General features: G+C 44.4%; 1 protein-coding gene across 5 annotated transcripts in view; it reads left to right on the top strand.

Moving 5' to 3' along the window:
- KCNMA1 (potassium calcium-activated channel subfamily M alpha 1) overlaps window positions 1-21740 on the top strand; it is a 1543535-nt gene that overhangs the window by 634536 nt on the left and 887259 nt on the right. The gene's annotated exons all lie outside the window — the stretch shown is intronic.

Genomic DNA, 21740 nt, shown 5'->3' with positions numbered 1-21740 from the left:
GTTGCTTTTTTTTGCAGGAAATAACAAGATTCTCCCTAGTAGTCCCTTTACGAAGATCTTACTTCCTATATTCAAATACCGCCTTATATGCCTTTCTACAGCAAACAATCTCTATTCTGTCTCTGGGTTGACGTTTAAAAGGTGGCCAAAATCTTTTGTTAGCTTGCCTACAAACAATATCAAGCCACCCCGGAGTCTAAATCAAAAACCCTATCTGGCTTAAAAATTAACAATTTGATTCCATTGCTCAATTTGATGAATGCGTTAGTAACTCCCTTTGTACTATACCCCAGTGATAGACACTAATTAACTTATTTTTTATTTCCCTCTAGCAACTCATTCAAAATAAAAATAAAAGTTTTAAATCTTCCATGCAAGCCTTAGACATTTATCTTTAGAAGTGATTAGAATGGGCCCTCTTTTTTATTACTATTACTATTACTATCTTTGGGGACTGCTAAAGTGAGCACAAGGAGATCATGGCCACTAAAGGCACTCACTTTCGTCTCCACTTCCAAAATATGGTGTCCATTATTCCTTGAGATAAAAAGGTAGCTAATAATTGGACAGCAGCCCATCAAAATAAAAGTAGGTATCTCATAATTATTGGTCCCTATAAACTCTTTGACATTACATAGATCATAAGCAGCCAAGTGATGGAAATATCGCCTCTCTGATCGGCGCTGTATATAGTAACTTGAGAGCCTTCCACCTAGAAGGGGTTTACACTTCACGACCTGTGCCCTATTTTAGCCTTGAATTGTCTCCCAATCAGCAATCTCAAATCCGCAGAAAAGTAATGAAGGCGATGGGGGCAGCTCATGTAAGGCCTTTAAGAAAGTGCAGTGTGAGGTCCCTCTTGCAGGCAGAGATTGGCAGGGTCTCTCTAATGTCCTTGTAGTAAGATCTCAATTTAGTTACATTAAACCAATTTCAATACATTGTGTAGACATTTGACAAGGCTCTCAGCATGTTCTCGTCACTATTTCCTCATGACGCAGGTTTTTTGTCAGCTTCAAATCCAGTTCTGCTCTTAAGAGTGATTTTTCATTACATTCATGACAGGCCTCATTGAAAACAAAAATGAAAGGGTAAAGTGGCCGGGCACTGCCAATCTGTCTCGTCAACTCAGGCCTGCGCCGTGAGTGTATAATTACACCTGGAGGGCATTACCATGTACATAACTCCACAATCAAGTTATTCGCGGAATCAAGACCGCGACGCCTGGTGCTCAGAAGGGACCCAGGGGGTCACTTGTCACTCCCATGAAATCATTACACCTTTTATAAGAGCTTTTTGTTTATTTTCATAGTTTTCGAGGAACGTTTCGTAAGGAGAACAAATAAAACAAAGATTTTCACGTGGTGATGTTTGTGATGACAGCGCAAAGAGATATTCGGCTTCTTGGGGTTCGAGCTGCCAGGTAACCCAAAATGATGGGGCTCTACTGTAGAATGTGATGAGGTGCCCCTTAGTCTCCCATCATTCACAGATATTTATGAATCTTGGACTGAGGGCCCCTTGATGGGTTGGGGGCCCTTCCAAAGAGTTGGGGTCGACCTACAGTGGCGGCTCCTCCATTATAGGAGAGGAGCTCACCCCCACCAGTTGCAAAAATTGAAAAATAAAATGATAATAAACCGCATTTATTATCATTTTATTTTTCTTCCAGGGCTGTGTCTTGGGCGCAAGGCCTAATTGATGACAGGCATGAAGAGGGAGTGGTTGGCACTGCTGTCAGTGTGCATGTTGGTTTGGGTGGCCATCTTAGGATGGCCAAATCAAAATGCACACTGACATCCCTGCAACCCAAAGCTGCATTGCATGGTGGAGAGAACAGTAGGCACAGGCTTCTAGTCCTCGTTGGATAAAAAAAACAGCCTGCTCTGGCCAATCTCAGCGCTTCTCTCATGCTGGTATGATCATAAGAGAAGCGTTGGGATTGGCCATAGCAGAGGCTGGAAGCCTCAGCCTGTGCACAGCAGTCAGCACAAAGCAGAAGAATGGTGATAAGCAGGTAAGCTCTGTTTTTTGTTTCTATTTTTTGTCCCCCGGGGCTGCCTCATCACTTTCACCCTATACCAGCCGCTACTGCTGACCTGTTGCAGTCTTGGAAAGGTCTCACTTTGCTTCAAGTTTGTCCGTGCACAACAATCCTCACCTCATATTTCTCTGCCAGTTTGGAAGTGGTGGCCTACTCAGTTCTAGAATTTGGAAATTGAAATAGTTCAGGAATACGGGTCAGTCAGTCCTTAAACTTGATTACCTACATGGTCCCGCACTGTGTTCAGTTTTAAACTGCCATATCAACCTGGCAAAAGAAACAGCAAATCCTTGCCACACAGATTCATCGGAACTGACACAGCACAAAGCAACCCCATGCAAGACCTTGCATTGTGGCCCTCACACCCTTCTTAACTGACTTCCGAACAACTCGAAGCCTTGCAAAACAACACCACATAGAACACGCTCCAAAGACATAAGGTACTGTCCAGCAGACTCAACTGGGTCCCTGTAGTTGCCCTGCACTTCATTGCTGTTGTCCAAAACGTATAACTTTGTCTTGGTTTTGTGCGACCAGAATACCACAGTTGGCGCTTTGTGCTTTAAAGCATTATTTTTACCTATATATTTATACTTTCATATGTCTTGTGCTACTCTACTAATATAATTTTTGTTGTTATAGTCTCAAATATGTATTACATTTTACTGTATTTTTCTAAATTGGTGTGGTAGTTTTCTAGTGTTGTGTTTTCACTTTATTACTATTAGTGTGCTGCATAAATACTTTACATATTACTTCTAAATTAAGCCTGACTGCCAAGCTACAAGGTTGTCAAGCACAGGCTAATTTGGGGTTTGCTTATGTTCCACTCCGACAAGAATTATGGTTGCTGCTTGAATTGGATTTCACTCATCTCAACCAGTTACTCAATTTCCTACAGTCATCAATTCCAACAATGTCCTGTCTTTTATTGACAGATGACTGGCCTGGTGGCTATAGGATGAAATTAGATGAATTAAGGATATGCCTTAGGAGCTAGTACAGGCTTTGTGTTGCAAAGGTTAAACTTTCTCCATTGGAGAGATGTAATACAGAGCGAGACTGAAACACAAGCAAGTTTGCTTATGATAATTGCCATGGTTGAAGAATTGATTGACAGGTTTAGTATTTGTTGAAAAAATTATATTGGGCTACTGTGGCTGTGAAAGCTAAGAGTGAACCCTTCCATGTTATGGGCCAAGAAAGCACACAGAGCCTTACAGCGGATAGTGCAGAGCCAGTGTCTAAGCAAATGAGACAGGGTGGGGATGGAGGACGTGTGAAGGTGCAGAAAATCGTTTTTTTTTGGGGTAGACAAGTGCAAAATGAGGATCAAAATACTCACAATTTCCATTCATGTATGATGGCTGCTGGATGACTGCAAATGTTCCACAGTGAAACAGCACAAGTCACAAAACTCACCCTCATACTGATTAAAACAATGTTGTTTTACCTTCTAGTTGTATGGTCCAATCCTGTCATTTGTCACTGCGGTCCTCGGTGTAACTGCCATTGAGATGACACCACTTCATCAATCAATCTTTATCACGGATCTGGCTAACATCTCTTTCCCCACTCATCTTTCACAAACTAATCCCAATTAGTTTCTCCAAACCCACTGCGATCAAACACAAAAACAAGTACTGGAGCAGCCCTCATGTACAAATTGACATGATAATACAAAAGACTGGAGATACACGCTTTCAGTACATTCAGAGTCCTTTCATGGTACTTCTTGATTGCATCAGTGAAGTCTCTTCCATGTCAGTTACATGACCATAGGTGCCAACTAACCTTTATTGATGAATTCTCTGCCCTCAGAGGCTCCACATCCATGACCCAGAACAAATACACATTACTCCTAAACGTCCAAACTCCTGACAGAACCTCTTGCCAATTTCACCAACTAACATGATCCAATCAATCACACCACCACCCCTTCCCTGCATCAAAGGGACAATGGAGTTCTCATCAGGTCATTTCTCTCCACTCTCACCTACCAAAACACTACCTGGCTATTCTCTTTTCAGGCTGACATTAGTATATTGCTTTTTTCTTTACTTCTTCCTCTCTAGTGATGTTTAGAGCCTCGACGAGCCCTGGAGAATTGCCAGTCAAGATCATTCGTCCAATTTTTATTTTATTACAACCACATTCATGTTTCAAGATTTGGTATTTAAAATACCTCCACTGCCCAAAAAGGGATTTCTCCTTTGCTCAGAAGTCAGGCTATATGTCTTTCCCAGATTATTAAGAGGCTCTGGTGAGTTTTCACCAGACAGTTTGTTTATCTATTGGATTGTGAGGTGTTAGAACTAGGCCTCTGTAAAAAATGTATTGCATCCGCTTAATACAAAATTATGAAATTTGCAAAAACAATTTTCCACGGGAGCTGGTTCGAGCATAAAATGTCTTGCAAAAGATATTTTGTCCTTGAACCAGAACCCCATTAGTATCAAATATGATTTTTATGGATGTATGACGTTACAACGCATACTTTTACAACGCCTACCTTTACATCGCAAGTTTTACAACACATACCATTACAACGCATAATGCTTTTGGGCGCTGGATAGTGAATAGTTTAATTTACTATTCCAACTCCAGTCCCCGTGGATAGTAGGGAAGGTGTTGGATAGTACATTAAACCTATTCCCTATCCTAGAGCGCCCCCCAGCGCTATGCGTTGTAATGGTTTGCGTTGTAAAAGTTGCGTTGTAATGGTAGTTCGTTGTAAAAGTTTCGTTGTAAAGGCTGTATACCGATTTTTATATACGAGAAATGACGTTCGCCTAATTTTCATGAAAAGGCGTAAACTAAATTTCACACACTGCTGATGAAAAGTTGAGCTTGCAGAGAACTATTGAAAATGATGATGAAGGAGGAGGAAGCCCGGCTTACTGCTGAATATGAGAGGAGGTATAGTTTGACAATTACGGGGCTTACTTATGCCTCGCATTACAGCTTGTCGTCTCACAAAGAAACGCTTAAGTGCTGCACTCCGGGCATTGCAGCTTGTCCTTGTACTCTGAAAAGCCTTTAGATTAAGGAATGCTTTTAGCAGACTGCTTGGTGTGACCTGGTTGAAAATGTCTTTGTGTACCTGGTTTTCAAACTTGCCCGGAACATCAGTGTTCGGGGTGAAAGTTTTTCTACACACCAGCACTTGGAAACCCAGAGAAAATTGAGTTTTTTTTGGCCAGAGTCCTTGACCTTAACAACAATGGCATGTGCTGCTTTCACAGTTCTGCTTCTATCTTCTTAAGAGGCGAGCTGTTGAAACTGATAAGCTTTACTGATAAAGGCGGGAAAAGTACGTTTGAGAAAGAAACAGGGTTTTGACATATCCTGTGGAAAAATAAAGAGAATCAGAAAGAGTGCTGTTGTTTCTTGACTGTTCACAATCTTTTATGATCTCTCTGAAAGTGCAGCACCCCCTACCCGCTCCGCTTTTACATGCCTGCTGAGACTCCCCTCACTTCCCCCTGCAAGTCCAATCCTCAGATCTACCTCAGCCAATCACTGCCTCGAAATTGTCCTCCTTCGACCAATTATAATTACAGGGAGGCATGAAACAGTCTGACTGGCCTGACACTCATCGCTACTAATCTCTTTTGTGATATATTGGAAAAAGTAGCATCTGTCGTACATTATTAGGATTTTGCAATCCATGTCGTATATTATTAGGATATTGCAATGCATGTTGTATATTATTAGGATATTGCAAGCCATGTTGAGACCCGAGGCCATGTATAGACCCGAGACCGTATAGAGGAAGGAGGGCAAAGGCTGGGCTCCTTTATAAGTACTTGGAACTCCGAGATGACGAGCAATGTTCCTTTGATGTATGGCAGAGGGTATTTTAGCTCTTATAATATATGGTCACACCATCACACTTCTCACAAAACATTACAATCCATGCGGTCTTGCTCCTCTACATGAAAGAGATTGTATTGCTGCAGACATATAGAATAAAAGTGGAATTTGTAGTGCGAAATTAAGCACACCGAAAACATCTAGGGGGTCATTTGTATGGCGGGCGGACTTTGTCCGCCCACCATACCCCTGGGAATCGGGACGGCCCACAATGCTTACGGCGGTCCCGCACCCTCAATTGGGATGCGCCCACCACACTGGCTGGCGCATCGCGCATTTGAAAGCACCGCCTGCCGCAATGCCACAAATTATATTCGGAGTGGGTGACCCAATAAACCCTTGTGAGCTTGGGCTGAAATTTGTTTTTATGAATTTGCCAACATGGGAATTTGTTGATGCCTACGTTACAGGTAATTGATCAGTCTAAACCTTTACAATTGAAATCAATTTGATTAAATCATAACCTGTTGTAAATCTATTTTGTCACTTCAGTTCTTGGCATAATGGTAAATACTCATAGGAAAAGAAAAAGCTACACGGGGAATAGATTCAAAGAAATTAAACTGTATGTAAAGTTTTCATCATTCAGGGTACATTATTCATATCTTCAGCGAAAAAAGAAGAAAATAAATCGACAATATACAATTGGACAAGAAGTAAATTAATTGTTCTTAAAATCCAGTTGCGTTGTGTTCCACTCTTTAAAGATATATAGCAGCAGGTCTTGTTAATTATAAACAAAGACCACGTTGTCCAGAATAAATCTGTTTAAAAAGATGTGGATTTATGAGTCGACGTTTCGGCCTTATTGTTGTCAAATCCTTAAGGCCATCTTCAGGACCTTCAATCTTTAAAACAATTATGAACCCCTGTGGAGGATACAATAACCATATTGTTACCTCTGATCAAAATAAATCTATGTACATTTTATCACCCGTGTGCAAGGAAAATGTTATTACAATTTTTGTTATCTACATAACTCCATAACAAATAATATTTTCAATAGTATACAATCCACTGTTATAAATTATCATCCTTATAACACATTTCAGACACTTCTAAAAACGTAATTTCCGAAAATCTATGATTATCTACTTGAACATTTGAAGTACTCATTTTAAATGTTCATATTTAGCAAAAGATATTTGTCGCTTCATGATTAGTTAAAATATCTAACCACATGACTGTTGCAGGTACTTGTGCATAATTATTACACGAGATTGCAACCAAGATGACTCTGTGATAGAATATTTATCAAAATCCCCATGGGATACCTGATTGTCCACTTGATCGTATCTTAATGCCGGGTATGTGAGGGATTTGCGTCTTTAAATCTCCTGCCAGGGGAAAAGACTCTGTTATATATAATCACTTTCCCAATAATAATGGTGGCTCAGTTGATCAACCTACAAATCATTTCATTGACTTGGAAAATATTTACCATGTATTATTAAGACTCGGACACGTAAAGGACGAAGCATCAAATCTCCTCTTCGTCCTTCTGCCCGCCTTCGTAATCAGCTCCTATGTGTCTAGTTTTTTTTTTAATCTGTCTTTTAAATTGTGTATTGTGAGAAGTGTTTTGCACATGAAAGCTGCATATCAAAAGACCATGTTCACGTGGTATGTCTCAAGCTTTTGATTGCGCCTCCCTTCGAAACACAATTGTTCTGTTCATTCACAAGCCAGGGGTATGCATAATTTATTTAAACATAGTCGAGCCAGGATGCCAATGGATTGGGCACATATTTAATGAAGAGGAACATCACCGTGGCCACCTTTGTTGTAACCCATTCCCAGCCCCTAAATACTTCCCACCTCCACAATAACATCTTACTCTTTACTTCAACTAGACCCCTTCAGTTGTGACTTGCTTGCGCACCTCTGGCATTTATCCTGCCTGCATTCCTTTTCCGCCTCACCGGCTCGTCCACCCCTGAACCAATCCTACCATTGTTTCCTTCCTTCATTACCTCTTTACTTCCCAATTTTCTCGGCGTTAGAGCCCTTCTAACAGCCACCAGAATAACCCCTTATTTGAGGTCATATATCTGCCCTTACACCACCTACTGGGGTGCTCCGTCCCCTTTTCAAATATATTCTCTTCCACAGCGGGGATAAATGAACCCGGTCATGCCTGATTTATTGCTAACCATCATGCACTATGTCTGCGTGTTTACCTCATTTATTTCCTGCACTTAGCAGAACCCTGGCACATCCCTGTTAACGTCCCTCCTGCCTCTGTTGACAATTTTTTTAACCCCTGCCACACTCTGCTGGGCAATAGCTGCATCCACATTACCACCGTCTCTGGCCATATCTCTCTCGCCGCCCCAAATCCTTTTCCACCATTTTCTTCAGTCCCCATCCCTTAGCTGGACCAAATAATTCTCCCTCAAATGGAGTAACAATGCATCTTGTTGGAGCCATTTTGGCCACAATTCCCAGAGAGCCTGTATCATGAAACCACGACATCCACTACCATTGCACTACCACCTCATCCCCGTCCACGTGAAACTGGGCACCGTCCCACTGTTTCTGAGCCAGTACGCCAGCCCACATATCAATGGAGTGGGCGCATATCCATACTTCCTTTAAATGTATTTCCCTCAGATCCCCCCTGTCAATGAAAAGAACATTCCTTCAGTCACAGAACTCCTCCTTCATGGTCTCCCACACCCCCACATGACAGCACCAGCATTTATCCTCATACTCACTCTCTGGCGGCTTCTCATCTCCATGCCCTGGCAACTCAAGGACATACCGCCTCCTTACTTGTCTTGCCAGTGGGGCTCACCACACTCGTATGCAAATCTTTCAGTTGTGGGCGGGGCGCACCCACAGATGTCATTTAGGATCACCAGGGGTCGCAGCTGCAACCCCTGGCTTGCCCTTTTCCATCCCTAGAAGTGGCTTTGCGACTCCTGGCGTCAAAGGTGGCTAATTCAGTGCCAAGAACACCGGGGCAGCTGGGGCTTCACTCTCTTTATTTTCTGACAATTTTTTATTACACTAATAGTGAATTAATAAAATATATTGTTCGCTATACGTGTAATAATAATGGAGCACAATAAGCTGAAATATGCCATTCAACGGCAGCTGAGGATAGTAAAAAAGGCTTAAAAATGTATAATGCATGCATGCTTGTGGGTGAGAGAGCATTTATGTGTGAGAGAGTGTATATGTGTGAATTTGTGTTTTGTGTAATTATATGGATATATGACTGTACCACGCGTACTTTTACAACGCGTACCGTTACAACGCTACTTTTACCACGCAAGTCGTTACAACGACTTGCGTGGAGGGGCGCTGGATAGTAAATTTTTTAATTTACTATTCCAACTCCAGTCCCCGTGGACTCTAGGGAAAGGAGTTGGATAGTAAATGAATCTATTTACTATCCTGGAGCGCCCCCCAGCGCAAGTCGTGGTAACGACTTGCGTGGTAAAAGTAGCGTGGTAACGTTACCGCGTTGTAAAAAATGCGTGGTTACCGTTGTATACCGTAATTATATGTGTGTGAGTGAAAGTGGAGGTCAAAGGGCATGTGTTGTCACACTACCCATGACTGTTAGGTGAATTGACGTCCATGGGTGCACCACCACTCACTTGCTCTCATCCTCCAATTATTGTCCCAGTATCTACCCCATTGGGCCCTGGGGGTGTTCGGTTGTCTAGCCCTGCGCAGGCATCGGCCATGTAGGGAGGTATCTCTGGTCTGAATGTCTGCATCCGGTGGTGACTCCTCCCTCATCCCTACTGTCTTATACCCAGGAAGTCCTTTTTCTCTTGCAGCCCCCACGCCTGCCACAATGGTGTTTCCCTCCACTAGTTTTTAGGAGACATCCTCCCTTCATGGTCCATGCCCCAGAGGTATTTTGCCCTTGCAACTCCTCTGCATTCACATCAACAGTTGTTCGGTGCCAGGCGTTGGTCTGCCCTGGTGAAATTGTAACATTAGAGGGGGTAAAAGCAAGGCCAGTCTGGTCATACCGGGCATCGGGTGTTTTACCAGGAGGCTGGACTGGTGGGGCGGTTTTGTTACTGGGGGCTGGTATTGCGGCTGTCTGGGGATATCGGCTTCATATTTGCACCCCCCCCCCCCAGCCCCCAAACTCCCCTTGTTGTAGTCAAGCTCTCTCCCTATGCACTGTGCAGGGACTAGTCCAACGGAATTGCCAGGACGGTTTTGGGTTCCTATTCCGGCCCTGGGTAAAATACCTCATGTGCATTACAGATGTACTTCTGCATAACTGGCGGCATTCCATAGGCTATCACGTCCACCAATACTCCAGCTGAGGCCTTTCATTTAGGCCAGCCTGGCAGGGCAGGACTGGCCATAGTGGGCACCGGATATTTCCCCGGTGGGCCGGAAGGGTGGGGAGGCTGGTTTTGCACCGGTGGGGGCAGTTTTTGTTACTGGGGCCGGTTTTGCAGCAGTGCTGCAAAATTGGCCCTTTGTAACAAAAGCGCAGCAGCAGTGTTCCCGCCAGCCCTCCCCGCCAACTGGCCGGTCGGAGGTAATGGCCAAAGCTGGCTTGCGATCCTAGTCCGGCCCTGCAGCGGCAGTCCTTGCCTCTCTGGAGGAAGGTGTGCGGATCCTGCCTGCCACCCTGCCTCATGGTAGGGCGGGCGGCCTGGATTTCGACCTCGGTAGTGCGCTGAATGCGTCCAATCTCTATGTGATCTCTGGAACATCTGCCCCACTCTGGAGGCAGATGCGACGATGCAGTCGCTGCCTCTGCATCACTGCACCTGGGCGGAGAGCGTGGTACCCACTCCACCACCTGGGGCGCTGCTTGGCAAATCCACTGACAGTGAGGACGGACAGAAGGACAGGCTCTGCCCTTTTCTCAATCTCCCTTTCAAAATTGCTTTGCTTAGGGAGTGTGAATGCCAAGGCAGGAGAGGTGGACCAATCACAGAGAGGCATGCGTTGAAGACTACTCCAGACAGTTGTGGTAAATAAATAAATAATACCCTATTTTTGAATGAATAAATGAATAACAGATAGCTCAATAAATAAGAGTCAAGATTCGAGGTAGTAGGAGTTTGCAGGTTTATTACAGCATAAAGGACAGGGACAGGACCACCTGCACAGGAATAGGATGGCAGGGCCCGACAGCGCTGCCGGGGTCAGGATCGGGACAAGGGGATCACTTTTTAATAACAGTACATGGGCATATATACATATTGCAAACACATAGCATTACATTGCAATGGGCGTAGCAGTGGGTGGAGCAATAGGCGTGACGCGTAGCAGTCGCGAAAGATAAGGGTGAAAAGAGGTGTAACAGAGGCGTATACATAGACATGTGATGCAGACGTAACAGAATATGTCATGAATGGGGCGGAAACCATGGAGGGGGCTACCTGAGGAGCCGGGACCTCTAACCTGATGGTGCGCGCAAACTGGCAATGACGTGTTACTAGGAGAAGCTGGGGGCTTCGAACTCTGTGCTAGGAGCAGAGACTGAAGTCTGGAGAGTCAGGGCGACATGTACCTAAACAGTATCTAGTATCTGATGTTTAGAGAACATGTTGATATAAACTAGAAGTCAGGAGGGGAAAGGCTAACAGACACTAAGACTGGACCATGCATTATTCTACATGTAGTGCGTGATGAAGAATATTAAATGACCTTTAAATGCAGTATTTCTCTTACATGGAGACGTAAAGGCTAGACAATGACGGAAACTATTGATGCAATTCAGTAGCTTTAGGAATGCAGAGAAGGAGGACTAAACTGATAACTGGAATCATAACATACTCTTGGCAGACTCAGAGGCAGAGCCAGGCTGAACCGGGCACTGCGAGGCAGGAAGTAAGTGAAGGGTCGAGGATACAGGTGGGGGCTGTATCGCTCCTCAGCGAGGCTTCAGGAGACAGGAGCTGAATCTGGTGTCCAGGCCCTTCTGAGGCCTAGAAACGGGGACTTTACAATGAAATACCGTGCACACTGAGAAACGTGGCAACGTAACTTTACATAGGCCTGATATTCGTAGTATTCACGAGAACTGGAAACTGGCATACTAGAGGTGGACACAACTGTAATTACGTCTTTAATCGAACATAGGGAATACATATGCATATCTAATCATGCACACATAACATATGATGGATGACACGTAGGGACACAGAACATGGCAAAATTTACTTTTCCACATTCCCTCCTTGTCACTACGTTTCCATCAGGAAACATCAATATTCATGATACCATCTATCATTTCATACAGTATCATTTGTTCGTCTCGAATTATCCTGGAACGGGATTTAGAACGGGGCTTGGGACTAGGAATACATGATGTAGCACAAATGCCGCAAATCGCAGGGCCACATTGTATACAGAGGCAGCAGCTGAATATGATCGCTACTGCAATACCTAGAAAGGACAATACTTTCCATCCCCAGGCGGAAATTATATTCCAGAACCAACCGGACCATGTCCAGGTGCCTGGATCTTGGTGTAACAGATGGGCAATTTTATGGAGTCTGGTTATAGCTGAATAAACAGACGGCGCGTTATTTGGAATGAAAATGCAGCAACTAGATCCGATGACTCTACAGGCCCCGCCCCTATCGGCCAGTATGACGTCAAGGACGAGACGATTCTGTAAAACGACAAATCTCATAGCAGATTGCTCTTCAGTTAAGTTACCTAGAGCAGAGGCAGTCTCATTGACTACTGCTTCAAGGGTTCTGGTTAACCTACGGATCAGTTTACTATTCTGGATAGGTCCTATAAAGAAAAAGAAACCTCTATTGAAATCTGTATACTGTTCTAGAGCAGTTTCAGTATAATCGACAATGGGGGGCTCCCTTCTATGTCTAATGTGTACTAGATGTGTGTTTCTATGATAATCAGGTGGGGCTAGGAAAACTGGTGGCAGTAGGAAGGCAATATAACAGGTTCCCTCCCAATCGAGGGGCAGACGAATATATGCAGTTTGACCACAAATAAAATAAGAATGACGTGAGGCTTTGAAAATAGACTTCCCACTGTCACTATACTTGACAATAGTAGTACAATCACTATGTCCTACGTGTACGGAACCATTATTTCGGACACATAATTCGCCTTTGACTGGATGTACTGAAATAGCGGGTAAGTCTGGAGTAGTATCAGACTGAACATTCAGGACCATGAAATTCGAAGAATAATTACCTAAATTATACACTTCATTTTCTAGATCTAACCCGGTTCTGTGGGGGAGACCTTGCTTGTCTGGAAAACATGTACTGTTAAGAAAAGACATATCTGTTGAGGATGACGTTAACGTGGACCATGCTCCACACGAACCATTATGTGAAAAAGGATAAGGAAAGAGTGGCAGAACTCCCTTCGGCGTCTGGAAAGGGGGGAGTCGACCACACACCCAACAATTAGTGGCATTGCTGGTCTGATGTGAGTAATGTAACATGCGGATGAAAGAATTATTTCGCATAGCGAGGCGGTAAGAGAGTTCATGAGGAGGTAGATCACTAAACGTGTGTTCTACTGTAGCATTAGCAGACTTATTTACATGAAGAACTGGGAAATACAGGTAAAATGCGTAACTGGTGCAGGAAATCATAATGCTGAGAAATAATATGAAACATAGAAAAACGATACATCGAATTGAGTTTTGACTAACTCTCTCATTATGGGGGTCTATTTTATACATGTCAGAAACAGTCTAACCGTTTCACCTAGGGGAGGACTTAGACAATCAAACTGGCTGACTTATTTTACTAGACCGGAGTTTCAACTTATACTCCTGTTGCGGAGTTTTCTCTAACAGGGGAGGGTTTGTAGCAATGTCTTTTGCGGGACAGTCCTTGAGAATAGTATTTTGGCAATCCTTCAAATCCTGGGAAATGTTCTTTGAGACGGGTTTCAGTCCATAAAACTTCTTTATATGTGAAAGGTGCACCCAGCCTTTGCGACCCTCCAACTTCACGGCTGTACGGGTGGCGAGGAGGACCTGTCGGGGCTCCTTCCAGCGAGGCTCTAGCGGACTTGAGCGGTCAAAATTGCGAACCAAGACCATGGATCCTGGAACGATTTCATGCGGTGCCACCTCGGTATTGTCTGGAAATGCGGCGGCAACCTGTGAACGACAAGAGTTGAGGGCAGACATCAAGGAAGCTAGGTAATCTGTCAGCATATTACTTGAAACATCGGTAATACTTCGGGGTCTAGGAGTACCCCACATGTTAGGGGGGCGGCCGAAAACGACCTCATACGGGGACAGACCTGATCTGGAATGTGCGACCATGCGCATATAGAACAAAGCGACTGGCAGAGCTACTAGCCAGTCCACACCTTTCTCTTGACAAACTTTGGCGATGCGAATTTTCAGGGTCTGGTTATGTCTCTCTACGAGACCTGCTGCTTCAGGATGGCGTACACAATGGAACTTCCACTGGTACCCTAACAAAAGGGAAACGTGCTTCATCAACTCAGATGAGAATGGCTGGCCGTTGTCAGAATATACGACTCTAGGGAGTCTATAACGGGGGAAGAACTCACGAACCAGCTGCTTGGCAGTGGTCGCGGCAGTGTAATCTGGGACTGGATATGCTTCTGTCCACCTGGACAAAGCGCATACAACTACAAGGACATACTTGAAACCTCGACATCGCTCCATCTGAATATAATCCATCTGGAGGACTTCAAAAGGGTGGTCAGGGGGCTGGAATTCACCTTGTTCCACCGGGACACTTTTACCTGGATTAAACTGACAACATATCATACAGGTACGGACTTTCTGCTTGGCTGCAGCTCGTAAATGCTTGTTGAACCAAATGTTCTGGATACTGTCTAACATAGCTTTTTCTCCTAAATGTGCTGGACTATGTGCGGTATTGATAATGACTTGAACCATAGAGTCGGGGAGAAACCATGTGGCTCTACCCTTCGTTAACCATCCTTGATCTGTCTGGACCCCTCCTTGTTCGGACCATTTCTTGAATTCTTCGGGAGTAGCATGTAACTGTATGTCTATGACATCTTGAGTAGGGTCTTTAACTGTCATGCATGTAGTCGGATCTGGAGTGTGTGTCTGTGTCGGATTAACTGGAATGTCTGGAGTCTGTGCTGTAAGCTTGGCTGTGCGATCTGCTAGATCATTACCTTGGGAAATGGTGTCAGTAACTTTCGTATGTGCTTTGCACTTCATGATAGCAATAGATGTCGGTAAATGTATGGCATCTAACAGAGCTTGAATAAGGAGACCATGCTGAATCTTGGTTCCATGAGAAGTCATGAAACCTCTCTCTTGCCAGAGCACTCCAAAGTCGTGTACAACTCCAAATGCGTAACGTGAATCTGTGTAAATATTAACTTTCAAGTTCTTGGCGTGTATACAGGCTTGTGTCAGAGCAACTAGCTCTGCTGCTTGAGCGGACAGGGTGTCAATACGGTGTGTCTCAATAACTTCGGTGTCGGTAGTCACTGCATACGCGGCGACTAGTTCTCCTGTACTTGTTCTCATACATGAACCATCCACGTAAAGTGTCAGGTCGGGGTCTGGTAACGGAATATCTGTCAGATCTTGTCTTGGCTTGGTCATAATGTTAACTACTTCCACACAGTCATGTGTGGCCGAATTCGAAGTAACTGATGGTAACAATGTAGCAGGATTTAAAACGTTGCAGCGTCTGATTTCTATGTGTGGCTGGAACAGTGTCAATTCATAACCTGTTAAACGTGCAATTGTCAAGTGCTGAGTCTGTGTTCGGTTTAAAAGAACTTCCACGGAGTGTGGAACTTGTACTGTCAGGGAATGTCCTAAGACTATGGAATCACTTTGTCTGATAGCTAGGGCTGTGGCTGCAACTGACTTGAGGCACGCAGGCAGAGCCTGGGCTACAGGATCTAATGTGCTCGAAAAATAAGCACAAGGCTTGTATTGTCCTGCTTGATCTTGTGTGAGAACAGATAATGCTGTACCTTCGCGTTCAGTGACGAAAAGTGTAAAAGGCTTACTGTAGTTCGGCGTTGCTAGAACTGGAGCTTGGCATAAAGCTTTCTTTAACTCATTGAAACTAAGTGTATGTTCAGATGTCCAAGGGAGGACAGTCGATACGGCTGCCTCCTGTGTCGTTAACTGTATCAGTGGCTTAGCTAGAAATGCATACTGAGGAATCCATTGTCGGCAGTAAGAAGTGAGGCCGATAAAAGCACGTACCTCCTTCTGGGTCTTGGGCTGAGGAAGACTCGCTATTAACTGGATACGGTCTGGTGTCAACTGCCTACCCCTCTTGGACAGTAAGTGTCCTAAGTAGACCACTTGCTGGACACAGAATTGAAGCTTAGAAGGGGACACCTTGTGCCCCATCTCGGCTAGGAAATACAAGACTGTAAGGGATGCTCGCTCGCAAGCACGTTCAGAACGGGCTGTGATCAGTAGATCGTCGACATACTGGAGCAGGGCAGTGTCAGTTGGCATGTGAATGTTGTCTAGTTGTCTCTTAAGTGCTTGACTATAAATACTAGGACTTTCTGTGAAACCTTGAGGAGCTCGTGTGAACATATAGCTCCTTCCATTTAAACAAAATCCGAAAAGGAACTGGCTGTCTGGATGAATAGGGACACTGAAAAACGCGTTCTTGAGATCGATTACAGTAAAGAACGTGGCTTCGGAATCAATGGCTGTCAATAGGGAAGAGATATCTGGGACCACTGGGTACTGAGGAATAATACATTTATTAAGTTCTCGTAGATCAATCACTAATCGATATACTGGGGGTGCATTTGGATCAGTACGTTTCATGACTGGAATGATCGGAGAATTGCATACATTGGAGTCAGTTTCTACAACCACTCCTTGAGCCATGAGCTCGTCAATAATTTTGGATAAGGCTGCTACAGCCTCAGGTGGCAATCTGTACTGTCTGATTCGTGGTAACACCACACCTGGCTTGAGAGTCACACGATGGGGTGTGATTTGCATATAACCAACATCAGTTGGACCTTGCGCCCATAGATGCTGCGGAACATTAGACAATCTGGGATCAAAATCTCGTAATACATAGTGACCCTTGAAGTCACGTAGGAACAATCGTATTCCCTCTGGGGAACAGCATATAACTGCACCTAACTCTTTCAGTGTTTTAATGCCTAATAGGTTTTCTGGACATGACTTAGTAAGTAACAGATCAGTAGTACGGGACAATGGACCTACTTCTAGAGTAACTGGCTTTGATATTTCATTTACAATGGGTTTTCCTGAAAATCCAAGGGAAACATTTCTTGAGCCTGAGAGCGGAGCCCCTGGAACTTCGGCGTGACTTATAGTGGTCCTACTTGCCCCTGTATCAATCAAAAACTTTCTGTCTTTCCCTAATACTTGACTGTGAACATAGGGACCTTCTTGATCTACAGGTATCTCGATGAGAGGCAAGCCTACCTCCCTCTCTAGGCTGTTTCATGAATATGGCTGGTACTCTGGATACTCAGACTGTGCATACTGGTACATTTGCTGTGTAACGTGCTGTGTTGCAGCGATAGGCTGCGGTGCTGTAACTGTCTGTGGTGCATTCTGTGTCTGAGGAATCTGTGAAACTTGTTCTTGTCTAGGCGGACGTGGTCTTTCTTTAGTCTTACCAGTAGCTATGTTGTGTTTCAGAACTGCACACTCGTTTATAAAATGACCTGGCTGTTTACAATAATTGCAGTTCCCTTTAACGGGAGCTGCAGGATGACTGGCTTGATTCGGACCCCTCTTCTGACTGTCTTGAGGAACAGATTGTGCAACTAGTACTTTCATTTTCGTGTCTTTCATACGTTTTCTCTCGTGTTCTTGTTCTTCCCTGATCCTATTCTGGTGGTATTGGAGCATCTGCAACATCTGGGACGGGGTATTAGCTTGCCAGGTGCTTTCGACTTTCAAAACTCGATTTTTAATTTGTGGGCTTGAATTCTCGACTAATTTAGTAACAAAAAGATGAGGGTATGACTCACTACTTGTCTTGAGGCCACTGTTGATACTAAAGCATTTCTCAAATCTAGAATAAAAATCACTAATGTCTTCGTCTTGTTTCTGTTTACAGGCTGAGATTGCATCCCAGTCTTCTTTTCTAGTTGTCAATAGTCTAGGCAAAACTTGTATTAATAATTCCGGTAATTCTTTACATTTCGCTCCAAGACCGGTACCTGGTACTCGTGCCTTATCTTCAGCTTCTAGAACTGCCCAATCGATCTTTTTCTCTCCCACCTCCCATTCTTTTTCCTTGAGCTTTTCATACACCCCTGCGGGCAACAGGACTTTTAACATTTTAATCATATCTGGATACGTGTATTCTCCCATACGGAGCATGTCTTTTAATTCTCGGTGGAACCCTGCTGGATCTTTATCATGACAGGGAATTAATTTCTTCATCTCTAGGAGTTCCATCTTTGTAATCGGAGTGTAAACAAACACTCGTTCTAGTTCGCCACCCGTTCCTCTAACTGGGTGGACTTCTCGTAACGGATTCTGTCTCTCTATGTAAAATGGTTTACTTTCTGGGGGTGAGACATGAACAAAATGCGGATTCAAAAACGTTCTATATTTGTGACGCTGTTCTAGAACGACACTAATTAAATCGGTACCTAAACCTTTCCATCTATACTGGAGTAACTCGTTCAGGATATCATGTAACGGGCCTGGATCAGAATGTTGACCCTCATACAATGTAATGAGGTGCTGAATCATATACATACCCGCCAGTCGTTGCTCGGCTGGGGGCATTTTCAGAAACATTTGTGCCACTATTTCGTCTGGAAAAGTGGTAGAATCAGTAATCCATCGGACTGCTGATCGGACTAGTTCTTGTTCATGCATGGTACTTAACTCACTGTAACCGATTCGTGATTTCAGAATGTGATCGGTAGCTTGAAACACTTGTTCTAGAGAACCTTGTTCTGGTGCTGGATGATGAAAAATAGACTTGTGTTCTAGACGTAAATGGCGATCTGGAAATCTAGATTTTCCTACATACGCTATTCTGTCGGGATTCTCGTCCTCAACCTCTTCCGGATCAGAGTTACTTTCTTTCTCGCTTACTTGTGCTGCTTTACGTTGTTCGTGTATTCTTATTATTTCTTTACGAATTTTCTTGTACATACTCTCCATAGCACCGACGGTCTTGTGCTTACCCTCGGCTATATTATCACTCCACCTTGTCAGGGTTTTCATTTCAGCCGGATCTTTAGACGGGTAATCTTGTTCTCTTATTAGACAATTGATCAGAAACTTTAATATCATGAGCTGGGTCTCAGCTTTCCTTTGAGACATGGCCTCGCCAATGCTTTCTGGATCATCCCCTGTACGGATGAAACGATATATTCTGTCTAGATCTTCTTTCATATTCGGTAAGGTGACTAGATACTCGGTCACCTTTCTTACGCGGAATGAATATAAAACCATATTATCCTCGCCTGGGACTGGATCATAGCCGCATTCAGCAAGGGATTTTCTTATTTCTGCTACAGACTGATGTCTTGGCGTACGCTGTGACGCTTGTATATGTAATTCGGCTGTCGTTAAACGCTTGTGTGGCGGCGGGGTTTGAGGAGTACCTCCCCCTGCGGCCCCTAAACTAGAGTCGTCGACTGATCCTCTTCGTACTAGTGTGGCAGGAAATTGAAATGCGGGCTGAACTGGTATGGCGGGCTGGACCTGGGGGACCGTAGCAGGTACTGCAAGGGGTACCCCGGTGTCTGGAGGAGCAGGAAGTGCCTGATTTACAGGGACTGGCGGAGCGCGAACAGGATTTGCATATTCTGGGACTGTGTCGTCCAAATAGGATGAAATAAAAATATCAGCTGCGGTCTGTTTGTGACGTAGCTTGGTCGGAACTAATGGTGGCGGAAAGTTACTGGCTGCCTCCGGGGTCGCTTTTGGCAAGCCCTCGGCACGGAGAGGATACATACCCTTAATAAGGGCATTTCTCTGTCTGTCTGACTGTTCGGCTTTAACTTGTTCACCAATCTCGATTAATTCCCTTTCTTGGGCTCGTTCCAAGGATTCTCTACCTAATTCTGACTTTCTGATTTCTTTTTCGGTTCTTTTATGAGCTTCTTTGCGCCATAACTCGATGGCATCTTTCTGTGACTGTCTGGCTTTCTTTTTCCATAATGCTTCTTCTACTCGCATGATGCACTCGGCATCCCATGTACCCGATACGGGCCATCTATACTTTTCTTCTAACTGTTTTGTATACTCTACCCATAAATCTAGATATAATATGGCACTTATGCCATGTTTCTGATACATAAAATGACCTGGACTGTCCCTAGGCGGGACAGGAACTGCTGCTTCCAGCAGACCCTTTCTAGTTTTTAACTGACGTAACTTAGAAAACAAGGGCATGACTGGACTGTAATCTAGACACAATACAATACACAATGAACACGATACTTATTCCCCATTCATACCACGACATTAAAATACATGAAGAACATTTAAAATAACAGTTCGAACAGAATACTACCTGGAATACGGAACACAGAATACATGAATTTTATCGAGAACAGAACTGACTAGAACAGGAACTAGATGCACTGCTGAAACAGTACGAAACTTACCGGTCTCATAAAGAGACACGTCAGGACCCGCATCCACCGAAGTGGACACTTCGTTTGTGGGTCTGTGTACCACCAACCCACGGACCAGAGTCAATCAGATTGACCCTGTCTAGATACTACCCCAGTAACGGTACTCACCGGGCAGCAAGAACGGAAGGCCTCAGACTGGACTGGACTGCCTCGACGCCGGACGGACGACGAACTTCGGACTTCAGTTACGGGTGGACCTCCGGATACCTCGGACCTTGGACTCTCGGCTTGGGCTCTGGTCGGGACTCGCCGCGTTCCTCCACCATCTCGTCTGGATGCTGGACCGCCTCCTCCGTCTCCTCCGTGGGCCTGAGGGATACTTGAAGCAGAAATATCTGCCGGTGCGCAGAAGAGTTCCGTCACGACTGCAGAGGGTCAGGGGGTCGGCGTGGCTTCACCGACGCGTGGGGAAAGGGCAAGTCCCTGTTCGGGCGCCATTATGTGGTAAATAAATAAATAATACCCTATGTTTGAATGAATAAATGAATAACAGATAGCTCAATAAATAAGAGTCAAGATTCGAGGTAGTAGGAGTTTGCAGGTTTATTACAGCATAAAGGACAGGGACAGGACCACCTGCACAGGAATAGGATGGCAGGGCCCGACAGCGCTGCCGGGGTCAGGATCGGGACAAGGGGATCACTTTTTAATAACAGTACATGGGCATATATACATATTGCAAACACATAGCATTACATTGCAATGGGCGTAGCAGTGGGTGGAGCAATAGGCGTGACGCGTAGCAGTCGCGAAAGATAAGGGTGAAAAGAGGTGTAACAGAGGCGTATACATAGACATGTGATGCAGACGTAACAGAATATGTCATGAATGGGGCGGAAACCATGGAGGGGGCTACCTGAGGAGCCGGGACCTCTAACCTGATGGTGCTCGCAAACTGGCAATGACGTGTTACTAGGAGAAGCTGGGGGCTTCGAACTCTGTGCTAGGAGCAGAGACTGAAGTCTGGAGAGTCAGGGCGACATGTACCTAAACAGTATCTAGTATCTGATGTTTAGAGAACATGTTGATATAAACTAGAAGTCAGGAGGGGAAAGGCTAACAGACACTAAGACTGGACCATGCATTATTCTACATGTAGTGCGTGATGAAGAATATTAAATGACCTTTAAATGCAGTATTTCTCTTACATGGAGACGTAAAGGCTAGGCAATGACGGAAACTATTGATGCAATTCAGTAGCTTTAGGAATGCAGAGAAGGAGGACTAAACTGATAAC

This window comes from Lissotriton helveticus, chromosome 5_1 (assembly GCF_964261635.1).
Source record: "Lissotriton helveticus chromosome 5_1, aLisHel1.1, whole genome shotgun sequence".
Classification (NCBI taxonomy): Eukaryota; Metazoa; Chordata; class Amphibia; order Caudata; family Salamandridae; genus Lissotriton; species Lissotriton helveticus.
The sequence above is the reverse complement of the archived record's forward strand: the minus strand, read 5'-3'. Positions and strand labels throughout refer to the sequence as shown.